Source organism: Chiloscyllium punctatum, chromosome 11 (assembly GCF_047496795.1).
Source record: "Chiloscyllium punctatum isolate Juve2018m chromosome 11, sChiPun1.3, whole genome shotgun sequence".
NCBI lineage: Eukaryota > Metazoa > Chordata > Chondrichthyes > Orectolobiformes > Hemiscylliidae > Chiloscyllium > Chiloscyllium punctatum.
In genome coordinates, this window is record NC_092749.1 from 8,820,161 (window position 1) to 8,836,851 (window position 16,691).

At 42.6% G+C, this 16,691-nt stretch overlaps 1 protein-coding gene across 2 annotated transcripts in view; it reads right to left on the reverse strand.

Annotated features, from left to right (window-relative positions):
• The window catches only part of LOC140482710 (neuronal acetylcholine receptor subunit alpha-2-like), a 29,634-nt gene extending 27,694 nt beyond the window's left edge, over positions 1–1,940 (reverse strand). Inside the window, exon 1 of one of the 2 annotated variants that reach the window (XM_072580249.1) lies at positions 1,854–1,940. The gene's annotated coding sequence lies outside the window, so the exon portion shown is untranslated. Of the gene's footprint in view, positions 1–1,249; positions 1,817–1,853 lie in introns of those variants that run through there. The other variant, XM_072580248.1, reaches the window with a different exon arrangement.
• Between the last annotated feature and the right edge of the window lie 14,751 nt (positions 1,941–16,691).

Genomic DNA, 16,691 nt, shown 5'->3' on the forward strand with positions numbered 1-16,691 from the left:
CTCCATCCCAGACAACATCCTGGTGATCTCCTCTGTACCCCCTCCAGTGCAATCCCATCCTTCCTATACAAAAACACAAGTTGCTGGAAAAGCTTAGCAGGTGTAGGATGATCTGTGAAGAGAAAGCAGAGTTAACATTTTGAGTCCAGTGAGCCTTCTTCAGAACTCCATTTCTGAAGAAGGGTCATCGGGCCTGAAATGTTAACTCTGCGTTTTCCCCATGGGTAATGCCAGACCTGCTGAGTTTTTCCAACAATTTCTGTTTTTGTTTCTGATTTCCAGCATCCACAGTTCTTTCAGTTTTTGTTGAGTGTCACACCCTTCCTGCAGTGCAGTGATGAGAACTGCACACAGTATTCCAGTTGTGGTCTAACCAAAGTCGCATACAGCTTCAACGTAACCTCCCTGCACTTCTAAGGTACATCACAACTGGTAAAGGCTTGAAGAGCGTATGCCACCTTCAGGACACTATTAACCTGTCCTACCAACTTCAGGGATCTGTGGAAAAGCCCCTCAAGATCCTTCTGTTCTTCTGAGTTTGTGTCCTACTGTTCCTGCCATCCTCTGCTTTATATTGTTTTCCCCTTGTGTTCTCCAGCTAATTGACCACCATTTCCTTTGATAAATCTCAATAAACTGCCTGTATTAAATCAGTACTGTTTTGGTCTGACACAGGGGGGGAGTTATACCAACCAGAGAGAGAAGGACAGAGACCAAAAGAGCATGCGAGTTGGGGGAATAAGAAAGAGAAGAGAGAGGTCAATAGAAAAATGAACCGAAACAGAAAATTTAATGGAGAGATCCAGAAAATGGAATAGAGGGAAATCAGAGAATTAAATTCTGGATATAAAACAGTGACAGGAGAAATAGACCATGGAGATGGGGAAGGGCTGAGATTATGAAACCAGAAAGAGAAAGAAGAGATAATGAAATGGAGAAACAGAGAAATATATAAATGAAAGACAGAGGGTTGGGGAAGAAAGAAATAATTATAAGATAGAGTAGTCAGAGACATAGTGAAAATCAGAGAAGGGAGCTTTTTTTAAAAAAACTGAAGTAAAAGTGATCAGAGAGGTGGAGAAACACAGACTGACAAAGGGAAAGTGCAAACTGGGCGAACAATTTCAGATTCGTGTGAGAATGTGAGAAACTGCAATAAAAAGATTGGGGCACACACTGTCACACACACACTAACACTAACACACAGTGAGACACTGACCCACACTCACTACCACGAGCACACACTGACCCTGGCTCTGCAGGCTTAGATGCTCCTGGTCCAGAGAGAGAGCGGTTCAGTTCCGCATGGTCTCATTGCAGAGCGGCTCCTGGTCGCTGCCACCGCCGGTTTGTGGTGAACTGTGAGGCGGGGGAGGGTGGAATTGCCAGAAGGACTGGGGTCCTGGCTGCTTGCCGGAGCGGGGAGAGGAGCTGGCTTCCTGGCCTGTCCCACACTCTGAGCTGAGCAGACACCCCACTGTCTCAGCACACAGCAACTCCAGCTTCTCCCTGCTCCGTTTCACACAGTCAATCCGGACTGGGGGGATCACTGCAGCTTCCCCACAATCATAACCGCCTCACAGCGAAAGCAGAGCTGCCCCAGACACACATTCATCCAAACACCAGCTACGGTCCTGTAGAGAGAAGCCAGTATGACAGAGACAGTGAGCTCTGTGTGCGTGTGAGAGAGAGAGTGACTGTAGGAATCTCAGCCCGGAGCAGTCTGCAAATATCACGGCCGGGAGTCAGTTCCCCTCACATTACACCCGGATCCGAAACGTTTCCGTCCGATTGGCTAAACGTCTGTACTGCCTAACCAGAGTCTATGCAAAGGATAAAACTTTTTACTCTACCTGTGCCTGGGAGTGTTTGATGGGGGACAGTGTGGAAGAAGTTTGCTCCATATCTAGCCCCGGGCTGTCCCTGTGCTGGGAGAATTTGATGGGAGAGTATTACGAAGTGGATTGTTGACAATTGTAGATTGTAAATTATATTATTAATAGTGGTTGCTTGTGATTGTTTGGTGCTGTGAGCATTACTGCCTGGAAGCATTGATTAAAGAAATGATTCTGAGTTATTTGCTCTTTACTAACTTCAGTGAAAGTGCAGTGTCAGATGGTGGCTGCAGAATTGATTGAGTGACCTCAAGGGTTTTTCTAGAGTCAGGATCGGTTTTGTTTTCAATTGGCAGCATCAGCGATAAAACCAAAGGATTGTCACTCAGATTTTTGACCATATACAGAGTCCATTAATTATAACATTTCCATATTCACTACTAATATTGAGATTGCTGTGGTAGTTATTTCAAACAACAAAGAAAGCCGGAGAAACTCGGCAGGTCTGTCAGTATCTGTGGAGAAAGAAATAAATCAACGTTTTTTCGGTCTGTTATGATTTCTTCAGAACCGAAGTGGACTGAAAAATACCCCCGTTAAAAGGGAAGAAAATATTCCCCTTCTTGTTCTTTCCATTCAGTGGTGTCCCCTGCCCTCTATCCCAAAATCTGTAGCCAGGAAGAATGGAGGAATAATCCCAGGTTTCCACCAGAGTAACTCTCCGCCATGAAGCACCGGAGTGACACTTATCCCATTGATTCATGAGAATAGTGATGAGGAACTGCATTCTGGGCCAGCAGCTTCCTGCCTGTGATTGGTGCAGATTTATTCTTGGGTGTGTCTATCCTGGTGTGTAACATAAGAACGCTCAATGGTAAATCATAGAATCCTGACAGTACGAAAACAGGACATTCTGCCCATCGAGTCCACACTGACCCTCCAAAGAGCATCCTACCCAGACCCAACCCAATCGCTGTATTCACACATTTCCTATGGCAAATCAACCTAACATACATATCCCTGGAAACAATGGGCAATTTAGCAAGGCCAATCCACCTAACCTGCCCATCTTTGGACTGTGGGAGGAAACCAGAGCACCCAGAGGAAACCCATACAGACACAGAGAAAATGTGCAAACTCCCCACAGACAGTCACCAGAGGGTGGATTCAGGATTAGTGGTGCTGGAAGAGCACAGCAGTTCAGGCAGCATCCAAGGAGCTTCGAAATCGATGTTTCGGGCAAAAGCCCTTCATCAGGACTAAAGGCAGTGAGCCTGAAGCGTGGAGAGATAAGCTAGAGGAGGGTGGGGGTGGGGAAAAAGTAGCATAGAGTAAATGACCTGGGAATTGCAGTGGGAGAGGGACTCCCTGAGATTCTTGTAGAGAGAGGAGGAAAACTTCTTCAAGGCAGGCATCCTTGCAAGAGGATTCGCAGTAGGGTTAAAATCAATGAGGTAAAAACAATGACTGCAGATGCTGGAAACCAGATTCTGGATTAGTGATGCTGGAAGAGCACAGCAGTTCAGGCAGCATCCAAGGAGCTTTGAAATCGATGTTTCGGGCAAAAGCCCTTCATCAGGAATAAAGGCAGTGAGCCTCCTCTCTCTACAAGAATCTCAGGGAGTCCATCTCCCACTGCAACTCCCAGGTCATTTACTCTATGTTACTTTCTCCCCACCCCCAACCTCCTCTAGCTTATCTCTCCACGCTTCAGGCTCACTGCCTTTATTCCTGATGAAGGGCTTTTGCCCGAAACGTCAATTTCGAAGCTCCTTGGATGCTGCCTGAACTGCTGTGCTCTTCCAGCACCACTCATCCAGAATCTGGTTTCCAGCATCTGCAGTCATTGTTTTTACCAGAGGGTGGAGTCAAACCCAGGTCCCTGGCACTGTAAGGCAGCAGTGCTAACCACTGAGCCACCATCCTGCCTGTGATAATGTGTTTGCCGAAAGGATTGAAGGAAATCAACTCTTTGAACGCACTGCCACCTCAAGCTGAAATACATTGTGACTCACAAATCCCAAATGCATCAACCTCTGTTCTAAATACCTGAATAGATATCCCGGCTCCAGAAATTTGACCACACTGCACCAGAGTTATCAGGGGATGGGTTCCAACGTTTGTTGATATGGATTCAAGATTCACATTGAATCTGTGCTGGACCCTTATTAAAATGACCTGGCAGTTCTGACAGATTCAACAAATTGGAAAGAACCTTGGACAAGGGGCTTGCAAAAGTTCCAGAAAGAAGGCCTGGGCTCAGGCTGATGATCAGTAAAGCTGCTCAGAATATCCTGCCCCAAGCATCCATTTCAGCCAGCCTTCTATTGGCTACCTGCATTTCCTGTGGGAAAAGGCCACCGAGGAAGTCATCGCTTTGGACTGAGCCTGAGAATATAGCTGCAATTCAGGAAAGAGTTCAATGATCTCACAGGACTGTTCAGAGGGACAAATGGCTTACACAGAAAGGGTGGGTTCGTATGTGGAATGAAATTCCTGAGGAAGTGGTGGATGTGAGAACAGTTCCAATGTTGAAAACAGACTTAGATAAGTACATGAATAGGAAAGGTTTGAAGGGCTATGGGCCAAGCATAAGCAGGTGGAGCTAGTTTAGTTTGGGATTGTGTTTGGCATGGAGTTGTTGGACCGAAGGATCAGTTTCCGTGTTTTATGACTCTATTACTTTATGTCTCACTACTCAACAGCTCATTTGTCTGTAATTACTGCATTACACTACACATTCACCCCCTCACACCTTATTACCCACCTTACATTGTGCAAACTGTTCATCAGCTATTCCACCATGACAATCACACCTGTTCTTTAAAAACAAGGCTCTCACTACCACACCCTCTTGCATGACAAGGTCACATATAACCCAGGACAAAAGACCACTCTCTGAGAAGGCTGTGCCTACCTGTATTACAGCAGAGAGATTGCACAAGGGTGGGAGAAGAATTGAAATAATCAAAACTGGAAGCTCTGGGAGACGCACTGCCTCAGAGCTCATTTGCTTCGTCCTCCTGATCTCTGACCCAGCCCACAGTCTCTGCACGAGAAACTACAGCTGCTTTCATCAGTCACCTTCCAATGGCCATCACAGCAAACACCCACTCGCACGCACACTTGTACACACACACATGTACACACACACACACACACACACTCACACACACACACACACACACACACTCACACTCACACACACACACACACACACACACACACACACACACTGAGGAAACACTCACAGGATTGGACAAAGGAAAGACAAGATAGGCTGTAAGGAGACTTTACAGGGCAGGTGTGAGGAGAATATCTCTTGATGTGGGGCAATCTAGAACTGGAGGAAACCTTTTTTAAAAGTTAAGGGTCTCCCACTTGCACGCAGATGAGGAGGAATGTTATAATTACGGAGGTTCATTAGCTTGTGGTACTGTCCAGCCATGTGAGCAGTGCAGTCTGGGTCAGTCGATCAATTTGAGGCAGTTGGACAGATTTATAAGGGACAGGGAAGTGAAGGGGTGTGGAGGGCAGATAGGAAAGTGCAGTCAAAGTAACAATCAGATCAGCTATGATCATGCCCAACGACCGAGCAGACTTGAGGAGCCAAATGGCCCATTCCTGCTCCTCATTCTCGTGTTTCTTATGGGCTTGACAATAGTGTTTCTCAAACAGAATACTGAAGAATTGAGTTCTTTCCATTTACCTTTCCTTCAGAATTTGGGGCTTGTGTCAACATTCATTTTGACGTAAGGATAAGGTGACCCTGAAGGAAGGAAAGCAAGTGATGGTGTTGACGGTGGTGACAAAGGCTGTGGGAGTATTGGTCATTGGAAGGAATAACTCAGCTGTAGTGCTGCTACATCACCTGCTCTCCAAGAATCCTGCAAATCAGGATACATGCATTTACTGTTCAGAGAGTCGGAACTGAAATCGATCGCTGTTCCTTTAGTGTCACTGGCTCAAAATCCTGGAATTCCCTTTCCAATGAGCTTGTAGGTCTATCCATAGCACATGGACTGCAGTAGTTCAAGAAGGCAGCTCACCCCCACCTTCTCAAGGGGCAACTAGGGATGGGCAATAAATGCTGGTCTGCAATAACTGACCCAGCTTGCACTGTTCACATGGCTAGAGAAGATTGGGAGACATTTTTCCTCAAAGCAGAAGGCTCAAAAAGCAGGGCACAGAGATTTAAGGGGGTTCAGAGGGAATTTGAGGAAAGATTCTTTCACTAAGAGAATTGTGGGTATCTGAAACGATGGAAGGGTGATTGGAGCAGGAACCCTCAAGACATTTAAGAATCATTCAGATGAGCACTTGAAATATCACAGCATACAAGATTACAAGTCAAGTGCTGGATGGATGGTTGATGACTGAAGCAGACACTATGGGCTGAAGGGCCTCTTTCCCCAAGGTAAAAGCTCTATAACTCAATATTAACGTATGTTGTCATTGAGAATATAAAAGTATATGCTGCATTGATATGGGACAAGGATTGCACCCTCTCCTGAGGCTTTAGTTCTATTTAATGAAGGATTACACCCACCTCACATCTTATTTTAGATATTGGAACACTGGCTAATGGAGGCCTCAGTGATATCACAGCGGATTCTCACACAGACTGTAGTGCCTCACTCATGTCACCTTGTGCAGTCTGAAATAATCCCATAGTTAGGGAGCACAATGATCCGGACAGTCATGAGCTGTACTGCCCAGCACCTGATGCAGTGCCATCTCCTCCCTCTGGTTCCCCACTGCTCTCCTGCACTACTGGGCTATCCATCTGGTTTACCATTGCCCCCCTGCACGAGAAGGAACCTGGCCAGACCAGCAGTGAGGCTTGCCAATCAGAAGGTACGCCAAATGCCCTGGATAAGAGGCTTATCTAACACTGCAGTGTGGCAGGATCTGGTTACCTGCTGGTGATTTGATTTTCTGCACAGGTGTATCATGTGATGCTGGCCCAGGTGAGGGTCATTGGCTATCCTGGACATTTACACTGAACATAGAACATTACAATGCAGTGTAGGCCCTTCAGCCCTCGATGTTGCACCAACCTATGGAACCAATCTGAAACCCATCTATCCTACACTATTCCATTTTCATCCATATGTTTATCCAATGACCATTTAAATGCTCTTAAAGTTGGTGAGTTTACTACCATTGCAGTCAGTGTGTTCCATGTGCCTAGTCTCTGAGTAAAGAAACTACCTCGGACATCTATCCTATATCTATCACCCCTCAATTTAAAGCTATGTCCCCTTGTGATAGCTATCCAAAGAAAAAAGGTTCTTACTGTCCAACCTATCTAACCCTCTGATTATCTTATAAGTCTCAATTATGTCACCTCTCAACCTTCTTCTCTCTAACGAAAACAGCATCAAGTCTCTCAGCCTTTCCTCATAAGACCTCCCACTATATTCTGCATTCTGTTCTATTACCCTGATGTGCTTATGTTAGGTATGATCTGGTTAGTATGCAAGACAATATTTTTTACTGCATCTCGGTACATGTGATAATAATAAATCAAAACAAATCAAATCAGACTTGGATACAGATTGTTCGGGTATAATGCATGTTTCAGCAACGCGAATTGGCGATAACACAATTGATGAATTGTGGATGATTTTTGAATAATGCAAACTTTCTACTGAATGAGTATAACGATATTCTATAGTGATCTTCTACAGCGCAATTTTCAATTGGGTTTTCCATAGTGTGATTTTTGACAGCATGCAGTCACAGAGGAGCAGATGCTGTGTTATATCAGAATAACCTGTGTATGACTTTTTCTCTCATCATGTGAGCTGTCAATTAACCTACTATTCAAAGCATACAAAGTCTTCAGCACCTATCTGCAAGGTTGTCAGTCCTGAGTCCTATACTCTGGCATGTTCACATTCTGGAAGTTTTTTGTCAGTATTGTCATTGTGTCACCCTTCAGATTGACCAGCAAGACTCCAGGGTAAACATTGACACCCTGGAAACTGCTACCATCACTGGCATTGAAGTGATCCTCCTGCAAAGCCAGCTGCACTGCACAGGTTATCATGCCCACGTGGATAGCAGTTACTTGCACAAGATCATGTGATACAGAGAGTTGACCACTATCAGATGGCACACAGGGATGCTATGTAAATGTTTTACAGGCTACTTGAAAAAGTGATGATTGTGACTATGAAGCATATCATCAATTGTTGTAAAACCTCATTTGGTTCACTAATGCCCTTTCAGGAAGGAAATCGATCATCTTTAACTGGTCTAACTGACATGTGACTCCAGACCCACAGCAATGTATTGAATCATAACTTGCTTCTGAAGTGGTTGAACAAGCCACACAGTTCAAGGACAATTTGGGGTGTTCAACAACCTCTGGCCTTGCTAGTGACACACATGAAGGAACAATGAAAAGAAGCAGTGAGTGGTCATGATCTCACCACAGATCCTTGCAGAGTAACACTAATCATCTATTGACAATTGGATCACTTGTCCATTACACCGACTGTCTTGTGCCTGTCCATCACAATAGGTGTAGGCAATTCAGCCCATCGAACCTGCCCTCCAATTCAATACTATCATGGCTAATCTGACACTTCAAAGCTTTTTACTCATCCCATCCCCATAAGGCTAGGCCTCTCCAATTTTCAAATGAGGTCAATATTTAATTTCAATTCCTGGGGCTTCAATTTTAGCTAACAGTGTCTGATAAGGTATCTTATTCAGTTCCTAATGGACTTACATATAAATTAGCTCCATGGCGAAAGCCCTAGCTTTCAAAACAATTCCATCAGATTTATCACACACATATCAATGTCGTGCCCCTCTGACCAGCTGTACCTTTACAATTTGTTCAGTTAGCCTGTCATCGTTACAGATCCAGGAACTCCTCAATAGCAGATTGTTATGAAGGTGTAGAAGTGTACTGTACCTTTAAGAGAGTGAATGACTTGGCAAGCACACCAAGTGCTGGAGACTTTGTGATGTAACATTCAGTTCAGAACAGATAGCACTGGCTCAGTTGCTATGAGACTAAAACAAATTCAAATTTGGTCAACCAGTTTAAATGATACCCCAAAAATTCCAACCTCCAATCAAGTTTGAATTGAGTATCTTGACAATCTTAAAAGCCAATGACACAATCCGATGTTTTGGAGGTATAAGACCAAGGAAAATTGAACAATTGGGAGGAGAACTGCCAAGCCAGCATATACAGACTGTCCGGAAAATAGTTCTCTTAAAGGTACAATCAGTATCAATCAGTGACCTGTGAAACAGAAATCCCAAAGATGAAGAAAAGAAGACCACAATACAGAGAAGAACCAAAGAAGAACCAAAGAAGCCTGGTTTTGAGATACGAAGTTTTGTTTTATAAACCTTAATCAGGGGTTTTATGGGACTAGCATTGTCGAAGGGGAAGGTAAAAGATAGGTTAGAGGAAGGAGTTGTAAATAGTTGTTAGTCATTCTTTATTATGTTTTAAGAAACAAAGTTATTAATTTTTACAAAAAATAGTTCTTGGTCTCTCAAATTTTCACAGATTACTGCATGGGATAAATCTTTTCTGCATTGCTGGTTTAAATTAGCAGGAGAGTTTACCACATTGTATTATAGTTTAGGGGCTTGAGTCTGTGATTTGAACTGGTTTAGACAGATTTGAATAGATTTGGAGGTATGAAAAATCCCAGCAGAAAAATCCCAGTGTCCTAGGTGAGACAATTGTTTTACTTTTGGTGACTTGTGGTTGATGAAATTAAAAGTGAATGAAATGGCTCTTAAAATTGCTAAAAAGGTTCTGAGATTTGAAGATGATTCTCAAATTTTCCAAGAAAGTTTAGAAGGAAATAAAAAGGCCATACTTTTAGTATTAGCAAAGAAATTAGATTTGGATTTAACCAAAGACAAAAGTAAAGCTGAAATTGTAAGGGAGTTACTCAAACCCTTAGGTGTGTCAGGGAAACAGACAAGTGCAGTCATGGTAGAAAAACTTGAATTACAATTGAGAAAAATAGAGTTAGAAGATAAACAAAGGGAGAGAGAAAGAGCGTGAAGAGAGAGGAAAACCAGAGAGAGAAGGTTCGTAGCTGAGCAAAGAGAGAGAGAAGAAAGGGAGAGAGAAAGAGAGAGAGAAGAGAAAGAAAGCAAGAGAGAATTTGAACTTGAGAGGTTGCAACTTAGTCAGCAAAGTCAAGTTAACAGAATAGAGATTAAAAGAGAAGATAATGATATACACAAATATTTCAAAACTCTGTCACATTTTGATGAGAAAGATGTTGAAGCCTTCTTTATTTCATTTGAAAAATTGGCTAGGCAGATGGAGTGGTCCAAGGATTTATGGGTAATGCTAGTTCAGACTAAGCTGGTGGGCAGAGCTAGTGAGGTATTTGCCGCACTGTCAGATGAGGTGTCAAGAGATTATGAAGAGGTTAAGCAGGCTATTTTAAGTGGTTATGAATTAGTACAGAAGCATAGACAGCGGTTCAGAAACACAAAGAAGGAACCAGGTCAGAATTATGCTGAGTTCGAAAGAATTAAACATAGTCATTTTGATCAATGGCTGCGTGTTTTGAAAATAGATAGGACCTTTGAGATTTGAGCAGTGATTATTCTGCTGGAGGAGTTTAAAAACTCACTTTGAGGGATGGTAAGGATTCACGTCGAGGAACAGAAAGTTCAGGAAGTGAGAAGGGTAACAGAATTAGCAGATGAGTACATGTTGGTGCGTAAGACAAGTTTCCAGCCAGAATTTCGTCCTGTGAGGAATAGAAGTTGGGAGAAGGGAAGTTCCTACACAATGAAAGCAAAAGTAGGGAGCACAGGTAAGATTTTACCACAGGATAAAAAGAAGCTTGAGAGAGTGGAAAGGAGATGAAAGGCATCAAGTTGTTTCCACTGTGACAAAGTGGGACACGTAAAGTCACAGTGCTGGTCATTAAAGAAAGGTGCTGTGGGAAAAAATGTGGTAAAAGAAGCTAAGCCAGTTGCATTCGTGAAGGTAATAAAGGATACCCCATGAAGAGTTGAGGAGCTGCAGGAGACTGGCCCAGCCTAGGCAGGGGCTGGGTATGGAGTTAGTACCTGATCCTAGCGGAAAGATGTTGTGAAACTTGAAAGGGTTCAGAAAAGATTTACAAGGATGTTGCCAGGGTTGGAGAATTTGAGCTACAGGGAGAGGTTGAATAGGCTATGGCTGTTTTCCCTGGAGCAGAGGAAGCTGAGGGGTGACCTTATACAGGTTTATAAAATCATGAGGAGCATGGATAGGATAAATAGACAAAATCTTTTCCCTGAGATGGGGGAGTCCAGAGCTAGAGGGCATAGTTTTAGGGTGAGAGGGGAAAGATATAAAAGAGACCTAAGGGGCAACTTTTTCATGCAGAGGGTGGTACATGTATGGAATGAGCTGCCAGAGGAAGTGGTGGAAGCTAGTACAATTGCAACATTTAAAGGGCATTTGGATGGGTACATGAATAGGAAGGGTTTAGAGGGATTTGGGTCGAGTGCTGACAGGTGGGACTAGATTGGTTTGGGATATCTGGTCGGCATGGACAAGTTGGACTGAAGGGTCTGTTTCCATACTGTACATCTCTATGACTCTACAAAGAATTCACCTCTGTGGGGAAAGTTTACTCAGAAAGAACAGGGGGAGAAGGGCAAGAAGTTATAATCTTAAGAGATACAGGATCTAACCAGTCACTGATAGTAAGGGATGAACAAATTTACACTCTTTCTGATTTGTTATCTGAGAATGTGATCATTTGTAGGATAGATGGATAGAAATGTAGTGTTCCCCTATGCAAGATCAGGTTGGATTCCCAACTCAAGACTAGGGAAGTTTCAGTGGGAATGATTGACAGATTGTCAGATCCAGGAATTCAGTTTGTTCTTGGGAATGATTTGGCAGGATCCAAGTAACACCTCTTGTTGTGAAGAAGCCCAAGGAAGACCAAGAAACTGAGGAGTTAAAATAGAAATATCCTGGCATTTTCCCAGACTGTATGGTAACCAAATCCCACCATCATAATTCACAGCACGAAGCGAAAACTAAAGAGAAAGATGAAGGAGTTGAGGTTCAGTCAGTGGGTACCCTGTCTGACATAATGATGCAGGAAAATTCTGAACAGGTGGAGGGTCAGACAGAAGTGCATGGTCCTGAAAGACGAATAGACTTTCAACAACAAAACAGGATGATAAAAGATATATGTGGATGTGTACTCCAAAAAAGAGGCCGAGAATATCCCAGAAGGTTATTATCTGAAAGATGGAATCCTAAGGCAAAAATGGAGGCCATGGTAGGTTAGTGCAGAGGAGAAATGGTCCACAGTGCACAGACTGTTTTGCCGGTAGCAAACTGACAGGGAGTGTTTCGGGAACCACACAAATTCCCAGAAGGAGGTCACCCAGGGGTACGAAAAACTCAGGCTAAGGTGCAGAAAAGTGTTTATTCGCCTGGAATGCACATGGATGTGGTTAACTTTTGCCATACATGTCATACACGCTAAATACATGAAGTAGATGTGGGGAATACTGCTCCAATAAACAGCACCCCTATTGACTTAATCCTCTCAAAGCCAGACAGGTCCAGATGGAGGTGGAGGCCATGCTCAACGAGGATGTCATTGAGCCAAGCCAGAGCGAGTGGAGTTCGCGGATCGTCTTAGTTCCCAAACCGAACGGGACTCAGCAATTCTGCATAGATTACTGGAAGGTCAACACCGTTACAAAATCAGATTCGTATTGAATTCCTAGATTGGAGGACTGTATCGAGAAAATTAGACAAGCCAGTTATATCACCAAGTTGGACTGAAAGCGTGGTTACAGGCAGGTACCTTTATCAGAGACAGCAAAAAACATTTCTGCGTTTGTAACCCCAAATGGGGTATATCAGTTTGGAATGAAGAACGCACCCACCACCTTCCAAAGCCTCATGAACAGAGTTGTGGCTGTGTTAACAAACTGTGCAGTCTATTTGGACGATGTAGTGATCTTTAGTAAGGCCTGGAAAGATCACATGGTACAGTTGGCAGAGCTCTTTGAACAACTATGAGAAGCAAAACTGGTGATGAACTTAAATAAAACTGAATTTGAGAAAGCAGAGGTGATGTTCTTGGGACATAACATCGGTCATGGAAGGTTGACCCCATGGAATGTAAAAATGAAGGCGATTGAGGAATTTCCATGACTAACCTGAGGAAAGAGGTGCTTCCATTCTTGAGCCTAAGTGGATTCTATCAAAAAGCTTGTTCCAAGTTTCAGCAGTGTCATGGCACTATTAACTGATTGGCTGAAGAAGAACACAAAGTTTTGGTGGACAGAATAATGCTGGGAGATCTTTGACCATATGAAAACAATATTTGCCCTTGCACCAGTTTTAGCTACACCAAACGTTTCAAAGCATTTTCAAGTGGCCATCAATGCTAGTGACATCAGAGTTGGAGCTGTACTGCTCAGGAAGATGAGGATGGGATTGAACTGCCAGTTACTTTTCAAATAAATTTAACATCCACCAGGGGAAATACTCCACAATCAAAAAGGAACTATTGAGTGTGGTACTGGCCTTACAACATTTTAACATGTATGTCATGAACAGTTTGTCAGAGACGGTTGTGTACACGGATCACCATCCACTTACATTCTTAGAACACTGTAAAGACAAGAATATGAGACTATTTCATTGGAGTCACATGTTACAGACTTCTAACTTAAAAATCATACATGTTGCGGGTCATAAGAATATAATCGCAGATGTATTATCACGGATTTAACTGATAAAGTTTAGATGAGATTTGTATTTATTTAATTTTTAAAATATATTTACATATGTATATGGGGAGAAGTTAAGGTGAACTTATATTAAACTTTCTGTATGTTAGGGTAATATGTTTAAAAATGAAGAAAAAGAGAAGCCATCTTTTCATTGTGATAGTTCACTTTTTTTCTTGAGGGAGAGGTGTTATGATAGTGTATTATACCTTTAAGAGAGTGAAGGGCTTGGCAAGCACACTGAGTGCTAGAGACTTTACGATGTAACATTTAGTTCAGAACAAATAGCACTGGCACAGTTGCTATGAGATAAAAACAAATTTGAATTCAGCCAATCAGTTTAAATTATACCCCCAATCAAGTTTGAATTCAGTATATTGACAATCTTAAAAGCCAATGATGCTTTGGGGGTATAAGACCAGGGAAAATTGAACAATTGGGAGGAGAACTGCCAAGCCAGCATGTAGAGGCTGCCCAGAAAATAGCTCTCTTAAAGGTACATATATTGAACAGTGACCTGTGAAGCAGAAATCCCTAAGAAGAAAAGAAGACCAGAATACCAGGGACAGCACAATGGCTCAATGGTTAGCACTGCTGCCTTACAGCGCTAGGGAACCAGGTCCAATTCCAGTCTCAGGCAACTGTCTGTGTGGAGTTTGCACATTCTCCCTGTGTCTGTGTGGGTTTGCTCTGGTTTTTTTTCCCACAGTCCAAAGATGTGTATGTCAGGTAAATTGGCCATGAGAAATTGCCTATAGTTTTAGATGCATTAGTCAGAGGGAAATATGTCTACGTGAGTTACTCTTCGGAGGATTGGTATGGACTTTTTGGGCCAATGGGCCTGTTTCCACACTGTAGGGGAACCTAATCTAATACAGAGAAGAACTAAAAGCTGCCTGGTTTTGAGATAAGAAATTTTGTTTCATAAATCTTAATCACTGGTCTTATCGGACTAGTATTGTAGAAGGGGAAGGTAAACGATAGGTTAGAGGAAGGAGTTGTAAATAGTTGTCAGTTAATCATTCTCTGTTATAAGTTAAAAAATAAAGTTGTTACTTTTTACTAAAAATACTTCTTGGCCTCTCGAATGTTCACAGATTACTGCATGGGATTAATCCTTTCTGTGTTGCTGATTTAAGTTAGCAGGAGGGTTTACTCTGTGTTGTAACAAGATAGAAGGCTCACTGGTTTATCCCTGGATCCTGTCATGCAATTCCATGTTCTAAAGAAATACTTACTATTTCAGGGTATTCTTTGGAAAATTATTGTTAGGGTTCCTGCAATGTTCTCATCCTTTAAAATCCTGGAAGGAAACCATCTGGTATTGGGGAATTTGTTCTAATTTTAGGGTCATTATTTTCTTCAGACCTGTCTTTTTGCTTTTGTTCATTTTAGCTCTATCCTTGATCCAACAGTGGGGTTTTCCAAGGGCTATCTGGCCTGTTGACCTCCTTTAAACTCTGGCACAGAATCACCATTCAACTAGATTGTCATTTACTCATTTCTATTTCCATTGGTTTTCATGCCAAGTCGCCAATCTTTTTCACCCTAATATAATAATTTAAAATGTTTGTGTTGATTTTAATAATGTTTGTAAATGTCTTTAAATTGCTGCTCAGTGGTTAGCTCTGTTTCCTCACAGTACCAAGGTCCCAGGTTCGATTCCAGCCTCAGGTGACTGACTGTGTGGAGTTTGCACATCCTCCCTGTGTCTGTGTGGGTTTCCTCCGTGTGCTCCGGTTTCCTCCCACAGTCCAAAGATGTGCAGGTGAATTGGCCATGCTAAATTGCCCATAGTGTTGAGTACATTAGTCAGAGGGAAATGGGTCTGGGTGGGTTACTCTTGGGAGAGTCGGTGCGGACTTGTTGGGCCAAAGGGCCTGTTTCCACACTGTAGAGAATCTAATCATTCCTAATCTAATCATGTTGTATGGTTGGTATCATTTGTTTTGCCAACTTTTTCTGAAGGTTGTAACACAATATTCCTGAGATCAATACGATGCAAGTGAAAGGGACTGTCCGGGGTTAATCATACAGTCATGGAACAATTCTTGGCAACTACTAATGTAACCTTTTCATTCTTCTGCAACCTTAGAATTTTTGTTAACCTCTGAATCATCAGGATTTATGTTATTGGTTACAAATTTGAAAGCTTCTTTTATTCTTCTGTTGCCTCGTAACACATTAGTCATCCATAAACTGTTTCTTTGTAAGTAAGCTGGCCCATGGGGTATAACTTGCTTCTCCATCCATAAAGTCCTTTTTGAACACCTCACGCTCTTCGTTCCCCATTGACTGATTTGCTCAGTTTACAGATTGAAGTTGAAATAACTCTTAGAAAGGCCATTATCCTGTCAGCAAGTCACTCTTCATTTACACGTGCAGAGTTCTTAATACTGCAGAAGCCCTGACACTCCTGTTCATACGGGTCAGCCAGGGCTCCCTGAATGGACCAGATTAACAGCTCCATTCAGAGACCTTTCATTCCATGATGTCCACCTGACTAACCCCGTGACAATCGATACAGAGCGAGCTAGCGTCTGAGCATCTAGCATCTTTCCATTTTAAATATTACATTAAACATGACCTCATTATGATCATTGTTCAGTAATTATTCACACATTCTTAGGTTCTTAACTAACTTCATCTCATCATTAAATTTAATATGTAGGTTCTGTGACATATTGTTGCCAAAAACTTTCCCAAGCATATTCATGAAATTCCTTATTTTTTCAGACAAGTCTGTTTATTAGGTCTACATGTAAGTTCAAATATACCACATCCTCTAAACCTCTGCCCTGAAACATTTGCTGACTCGTGTGATGGCGATATCATTTTGGGATGTAATCTTTTTAAACACAAGTTTCAATTTAGAGAAATTCTGGATCAACTGCACTCGGGATGTGGGGGTCCTGATCGTCACGAAGTGGGGTGGTATCGAGTAAAGATCAAAGACTCCCTTGTACAAAGTCCTTCTTGAGAAAATAGACCAGAGCAGCACTGGGAGAACCGAGGGACCATCTGACCCTTGAAACACTGAAGAGTCCCAGTGAGGGAATTTTTACCAGGTGACCACATCCCAGAATGCAGCAA